Genomic DNA, 7,990 nt, shown 5'->3' on the forward strand with positions numbered 1-7,990 from the left:
ACAGAAAGTGCTGCAAATTATTTGAAGACTCAAATTCAGAGACAGAAGAAGCTTTATTCTGTGAAGTCTGACATCACATACTGTCCCAAGTACAGAGATCACAAGGGTGATATTGTTGATATGAAGCCTAATACTGCAAAGATAGAACATATCTTGGTATTAAGGGACTTGAATTCAATCTAGAGTCTGACAAAGCCTATGTCAATAAGACTAGATCAGGAGTTGAGAAAAGCAAAAATTAATGATCTCAGATATGCTATCTTCCAAACTGGTGAAGATACTGCAGAGCTTAAAGATGCTAAAAGGAGGATGATTGATGAACTTCAGATATTGCAGAACTCACATTTGTACTTAATGTTTTTGACATCATCAAATATCTGTTGAACTTCTATATTATGCTAATTACAAGTTGGGGGAGATTGTTAGATATATTTGATAATGTCATGTCTAATATGATTTATGTTTAGTTTTTAGATCTTACTTAAACAGGACAAATCAGTACCTAACTGGAAATCAGCACTTATATGAAGTCAGAACTTAAGTTATCAGTACTTAAGGTTCAGGATATAATATCAGGACTTTAAGGAAGGTGGCTGATTGACAGGAAGAAGATCAAGACAAACGCAAGAAGAGATATGCATGAAGAAGGAATTATATGAAGAATAGAATACTTGGAAGAAAAGATAACTGTTGATATATTTTAGGAAGCAGAATTATATTCCATATCAATTAGCGATTATCTTGTAACTGTGTAATATATAAACACAGACATAGGGTTTACACTATAAGTGTTATCATTATCGAGAATATTATTCATTGTAACCCTAGCAGCTCTTCATGATATTTGTTCATCACTGAGAGATGACAGTTCTACATTGTAACAGAGTTTAATAAAGTTTGTTTTCTGGTACTTGTATTCTTTGAATTCGATTTGATTGTGCTATACACTGTATTCATTCCCCTTCTACAGTGTGGTGTGACCTAACAGTCATAATAATCGGACACCCTTATAAATTTTATTCCTCCATTACTTAGGCAGGAATACTAGCAACAAAAATCATCTTTCTCAAAGTCTAAACATTGATAAATCCAGCATTTGGATAAGTAAAAACACTTAACTATCTGAATATAAAAAATAGCAGAAAGAGTACTTGCTTGATAAACATTTAACTCAATGGATGTAAAAAATCATATCTATTCTGAACTGGAATAGAAAAAGTAATCCTTGCATAATCATAAGCAGTTTCATATGTAAAATATTGAACTATTCTGGAATTAGAATAGCGTAGAAAACTTGCCTTGATTTTAGCAGTTAGTCACACCCGCAGTAACATAACATCTCAGTCTGACATCTAAGATATCACCGTCCTTCTATTTTAACAATTCACTGAGTGTGCTGGTCCTACGATTGCTAGAAGCCAGATATGCAATAATATTTCATTTTACTCTTTATCCAACATCTGGTGTTGATCGTCTCGAGCGATCCTATCTATAATTAAAAGATATAACTTTAAATCGTCTTAACGATAATTTCTCGACGAACTGCGCGTCAAAACCTATCGTCTACCCATATGATAGCCCACACATCAATAAAACAGTCTAACACAAGACTCTGACCACGTACACACGTAATTCACATAGCACGTAAACACGTAGCTCACATATCACATAATTCATATAACACATGACTCGGTTCATTAAAAGATTCGACTCGGTATGTTTAAAACTGAAGTCGGGTCAAAAAATATGATTTAACGATCAAAATTGACTCAGAACGACTCACAAAATAAGAAACCTTTCGAAACAAAAGAATTGTGTCTCGAAAGTATTTTAATAGAAGTATAATATTTTTCTAAGTCTAGACGCGTTCGTTTCGCATTAAACGGACGAACGGTCTATTTATAAATGAATAAATTAATTAATAAAAATATTAATTTATTTTTAAATACCCAAATATAATTTTTAAAAACTCAAATAATTTTAGAATATTATTTAGCTCAATTATAAATAATTACACTTCATTCAACTATTTATAATTAAATTAATTGATTAAATGAATTAATCAATTAATTAAATGAATATATAATTAATCAAAACAAATTATAAATAATTAAATCAAATTATGATTTTCAAAAATAATAAAAGATATAATTTGAAATTAAAAAAAATATTCTACAATTTGTTTTCGAAATAACGTCTTTGTAAAATGGACTTTTCTCGGGATCAGAACCCCTCAAAATGAATCCCAAACAATACAATCCAACTATACTCTAATAAAATTTATAAATTTAAAACATACAACAATTTATTTCTACACGTATAAACACGCTAGAAATGAAAAACACGGTCAAAAGCGACTTCTGCAACAACCTCTAAAAATTAGGAAATAAATATATAAATACTAACATGTTATAATATACTCAAGTACAAAGGCAGAATCTCGAAATCCTTAACCAAAATAAATTATGATCACCCCAAGAGATTATTTGATGTCCAGAAATATCTCCAGAAAAATCCGAAATTAATAGCAATAGACATATACACGCTGAGATGCCATGGAGAGTAATCATCACCGTCAACTCCTTTTCTAAGCCCCAAAAATAAGTTAAAACGGAAAATATGCTCCGCAAATTTCTTCTCAAAACCTTGCATTATATATACCTATGCGTAGATGTCGAAACGCTAATCATTTCCATATATAGCAACTGAGATTTGGATAAACGGTTTGTAAGATATGAATTTATGAAAATTGAAAGTATAAAAATATATACGACAGAGAGAGACGAAGAGAGGCGAGGGAAGAGGGGAGAGAGGCGGTGAAGGAAAAAATAAGGGGGGTGGGGGTATCGCTAGTATAATGACTCGTGTATTTTAAATTATTTAAATATGTGATTATGGAAATTACTAGATAAATAAAATATGTGTATTGGTTTTGACCGCTATGTGTTGTTTGATTAGTAGCTATATGTGATTTATGGTGTACCAGGTTGTCCGCAGTGATTAATTTTATAGTCGTATTGAATTGTTTTCAATTTCCAAAGTATATTTAATGTAAATTTATTTGTATAAATATTTGGAATATCTCTAAAATTGTTTTTATGCTTTTATAATTACAATAATTATTTTTAGGACTTTCTAAAATTGAGAAATCAATATTTCATTAATTATTTATTTTTAAATGATTTTTTGAGTATAGTTAATGGTAAAAATCCATATTTGATTATGGAAATCTTCAAAAATTATGAAACTTATATTTTATTAAGTTTGTATTATTCTGAGAATTTTAAAATTATTTGTGGAAATTTCAGGATTAATTTCACACCCGTGCGTCGATTCATTTAATTGCGAAAAAACGGGTATAAATTGTATTTCAAAAATATTTTAAAAAATTTCAAAATTTATGTTTTCGTAAACTTCGGGATATTTGTAATATTTTAAGACTATAATTCGTGATTTTATGAATTGTTTTACGTGCAGCTCAGTTCGTTAATTGTGAAATGCGGGCACGAGTTACGTTTCAAATATACTTTAAAAATTTTTGAAAAATTTATTTCTAATAACTTTGAATAATCTGTGACATTTTAAAAATTTATTTGAAAATTTTTCGGGATTAATTTATTCGCGCGATGGTTTGTTAAATGGTAAAACAGGGTGAAATAGGGCTATCAGAAAAGGAAAAAGGGCACGTGGCAAACTTAGAAGAGGTGTGGCAGTATTCATATATACGTGTTAATACTGGATATGCAGAGAAAACGAATTAAAATTAATTAAAATATACTTCCCTTGTTCCCTATTTCTTTCCCACCCTCTCTCCCCTATCTCTCTCTCACGTCTCCTCTCTCCCTCTTCCTTTCTTTCTGTTTCTCCCTTCCCTGTTGTTTCTGGCACCGCCTTACTCCCCTTTCCGGCGACCCCCATCTCTGTTAGTCCTGGTTTCTTCCCCGGTTGTGCCACGATCGCTGCCTGCTTCTTGTTTCGCGTTATGTATGTATATGCGTGTGTATATACACGCGCGTGTATGTGTAGTCAAGTGTTTGTGCTGTTGTGTTATCGTAGTTGCCTTTCTTTACTTCCGATTGCCTTAATTCTTTCCGATTACCTTATCCTCTGTGTTGTTTCGATTTTGTGATTATTAATCGAAATTGGTATTTTCCGTAGATAATTCATTGAGTAATTTCGTGATATAATATATTTTTTGTGCGGAGAATAATTTGAATAATCGATGAAATTTATGTTGGAAACCCGAAATTAATCGGGTACCCGTAAATTTATCGCCGCCGGCGATGAGTTTCGGCGAGCCAACGGTGGGCCGTGATGAATTAATTCTGAGTCCTAAATTTTTTAAAGATTAATTTAGTTAGTAAAGCTATTTTCAAAGTAAAAAGTATTTATCAGGTATATAACGATTGTATCGAAATTTTGGTTACGTAACTGATTGTGGTTGGAACTTGTGAAGTGGAATGCAATTGTTGTTGAAGTAATTGATTTGATTGGTGAATTGTTGTGGTGAATTGGCGTCGATTGTATTCGACGGGTAGTCCGATAAACGAAGGAGACGCTGCCCGATTTCCGGGAAACAGAATTACGTAAATAGGGGAACGTATCCGATGATTATCGGGACATCGAGTGACTATATATATATGTGTGTGTGTGTGTGTTTTATACGAAACTTGATTGTACGATGTGATGAAATATTTTGCCAAATAGATAACCCTGATTTCGTAAAATAAAGAGTATATGTATTTTCTGAAAATGAACACCGAACCGATTTTCGAGATTGTGAACCCTACTTGTTGCGTGTGTTATTATAATATACATAATTACGAGTCGGGTTGAATATCGTTGGGTAAAATTGGGTATCGAGGATATGTCAAGCATACCTAGACGTCTAACGTAGGGTATTTCAACCCTGTAGGTTATAGTCGGGAACCTGGAAGTGGACGATGGACTAGAGATAACCTAGTAGTCAGTCGACGAGCTCAGTAGAGTTCAACAGAAAAACTTGAGTATCAAAGTCGAATCCAATGGGATCTAGTGGATAGACAATAAGCCTGAGCGACAGAGTCGGCTCAGAGTTGATCAGTAATAGTTGTAAAGCCCTGTAAGGCAAGTACTTCTAAACCTTTTTCAAGATATAATGGAAATGTTTCTAATTTGCTCGTGAAATGTTGTTAGTATTCAAAGTAGCCCTGTCTTATATTATAAAGTACTTTGAATCATACAACCTTGAACCCAATCACCTTATTTGATCTTTGAGCCATAAGCCTTAAATTTTATGTAAACCATCATTGTTATTTTCAGATACCAAATCACATAAATATGACACTACTTACTCCAAATATATAACCACCAAACACTGGAACATAATTTTTAAACATACAGAAACTTTTATACTCAACCATACCTTGTGACATCAAAGTACTAAAACCTTGTAAATATTGTTCATCTAATACCCGATTAACCGACAGGCTGGAGGCCATTTCTTTTATATACTTTGACATACCCTTTTGGTATACATGAATTTTCACCATGCTCTTATACAAATGTTTTATTGTTATTGATTATGATCCGTTTATTGAATATATTGTTTATCATATTGAACTGCTTTAGAATTGGATAGTTTTTCTTTATGTGGGACCAGATTCGTGGTCAGACCATATCAATGGACAAGTTAGGCCAATGTGTACCTTGGATCCAGTAGTTAGAGCAGTACTGTGTGCTTGCTCGGGGTTAGTGCGTGACTGATCAACAGCCAACCTTGGTTTAAAACTTAAAATGAATATCCAATTCTATTGATTGTTTAACAAGAAACTTGATTCCTTTGAATAATCTCGTTTGATCATTGTTTAGACCTCTGTTATTGTTATTGTGACTTGCTGAGCTATTTAGATCACTCTTGCGAATCTTTTTATATATTTTACAGTTAAAAAGGATATGGATGATAGTGAAGTTCCTCAGTCCAAAGTGCGAGCTATGAGTCCAGTTTGAGTTGGATCGAGCTAGCAGAAGCTTCATATAGTAGTGAGATAATAAGATTGTAAGAATAATTTCATTATCAGTTATAAGTTAAATTAGTTGGGATTTGGTACGTTGTAATAAAAGTTAAGGCTGTGGCTTATTTTCGTACTTTAACCTATTGCGATCCGTGGTTCTATGAAGCAGGATCATTGCAAATAATATTTCTTATATAGGTTTATATATTGTGTATGTGTTGTGGACCCCAAACTTCTGACCCGGATTTGGAGGGCGCCACAGGTTGGTATCAGAGCTACAGGTTATAAGTCACTGAAACAAGCCTAGATTGTCGGGATTGGGTAGAGGGTTAGGATTAGGAATAGGAAATAGAAAGATAAGACGTTGTGATTTGAGTGCGACTATATAGTAGGTCTCCAGCACGGTTCGTGTTGTAATTCGGAATTCTTAGCTTGCGATGTGATTTTCAGACGACGACAATGGCATATCCTGATTTCCTTGTATCATCTGATCGTTTGGAGCTTTCCGTTCAAGGATCGTCATCTTCTTTCAGATTTGATTTGCACCTTGTTCTTCCATCAGTATTAATGGTACTACCTTCTATTATGACAGTTGCCCCTCTTCAGGTTATTCTACGCTATTCTACCACCTCTTGATATGAGACTACCTATTTAAGAATCTCCATCTATTTATTCTTGTTTTACTGGACAATCGGCTGTGAGTGTTTCTTTTCAATTTACCCTACATCCTGTTCTATACCCCAGGTTAAAACTTGTCCAATGAAGCAACAATACCTATGAGGATGAATTCGGGAGTTACAGTAAATGGTAAGTACTTGAGATATAAATAAAAGTGAGAAGAAGTTTAGAAAGAAGATTTAAGTGTTCCGGAGGGATAGCTACTACCCGGTGAAAAGAAGCTATTAGTGACTAGGCCATCCATGACTAGCCTGTGGAATGGATTAGATGAGTTTTGAAAGAGAATTAGAGAAGATTATGGATCTGGAGCTTTCTTGAAGCTAGATAATGGTGTTATGACGATGTGATATATTTATAGTAACAATGTGGTGTGACACTAGCCGACTTGTTGATTATTGGATAGTCTATTCTACTTAACGACTGCGAAATTGATGATGGGAGTATTACTAGTATGGAAGCTTTGATGTGAAGCTACGAATAAAATAACATGCAATGACAACTGAAGTTTTCATCAATTAAGGAAGACAAATGGACCCAATAAAGGGGAGAAGGTAGATTGAGGTGAATGGACCTTTACGTGTTTGTTTCCTTAAATTGGTACTTTGTTATGGATAAGGAGGACAACAACCAACTCATATAGTAAGGACAACCAAGTGTGCGATTTTCAAAATTTTTAAACAAACTCTCGAAAGAGATTTTCTTAATAAATTTCCAAAGGCTCTTTTTAATAAAATGAGTTTTAAACATTGGTTGTCAAGTTACTACTTGAGTTTCTTGTTTGCTAAAAGACCCGGATCACCTGGAAGGATGCTTGTTTCAGACTTAGTATTGTTAATTCAGAAAATAAAGTAACCCGCGATTATGAAGAAGTTGATTATTCCTAACAGTAAGGTGCAAATATTGTTTGACAAGGTTAATAACAGAATCCACGTACGGAGTAATTATTCATCCAGTTGCAGAGACCAATAAAGTTGAAAGAATTTATTGATTTAAAAGGAGCCTAGGCGTGATTGAAGGAGATTGAGAAGATTTCCAAACTTTTCTAAAAGAAGAATATTATTAATAAAAGGATCGTTATGTTGAATGATCGTGATTATTCTAAATTAAAAAGAGGAAACTCGAAGTTATTTGGTAGGAACGCCATTATGATCGAATTGTAAAAGTATTATACGTGTAAGTGCGACATTAAAGACGCAAGACGTGACAAGTAAGAATTTACCATAATGCTTAATTCGCGAAGGTATTTCAACGTACTTTCTAAAGTTGTTATATGGAACAATGGGAATATGATCGAACAAGCTCGAAAGATAAATACAAGT

The sequence above is a fragment of the Apium graveolens genome, chromosome 11 (assembly GCF_009905375.1).
Source record: "Apium graveolens cultivar Ventura chromosome 11, ASM990537v1, whole genome shotgun sequence".
NCBI classification, from domain to species: domain Eukaryota; kingdom Viridiplantae; phylum Streptophyta; class Magnoliopsida; order Apiales; family Apiaceae; genus Apium; species Apium graveolens.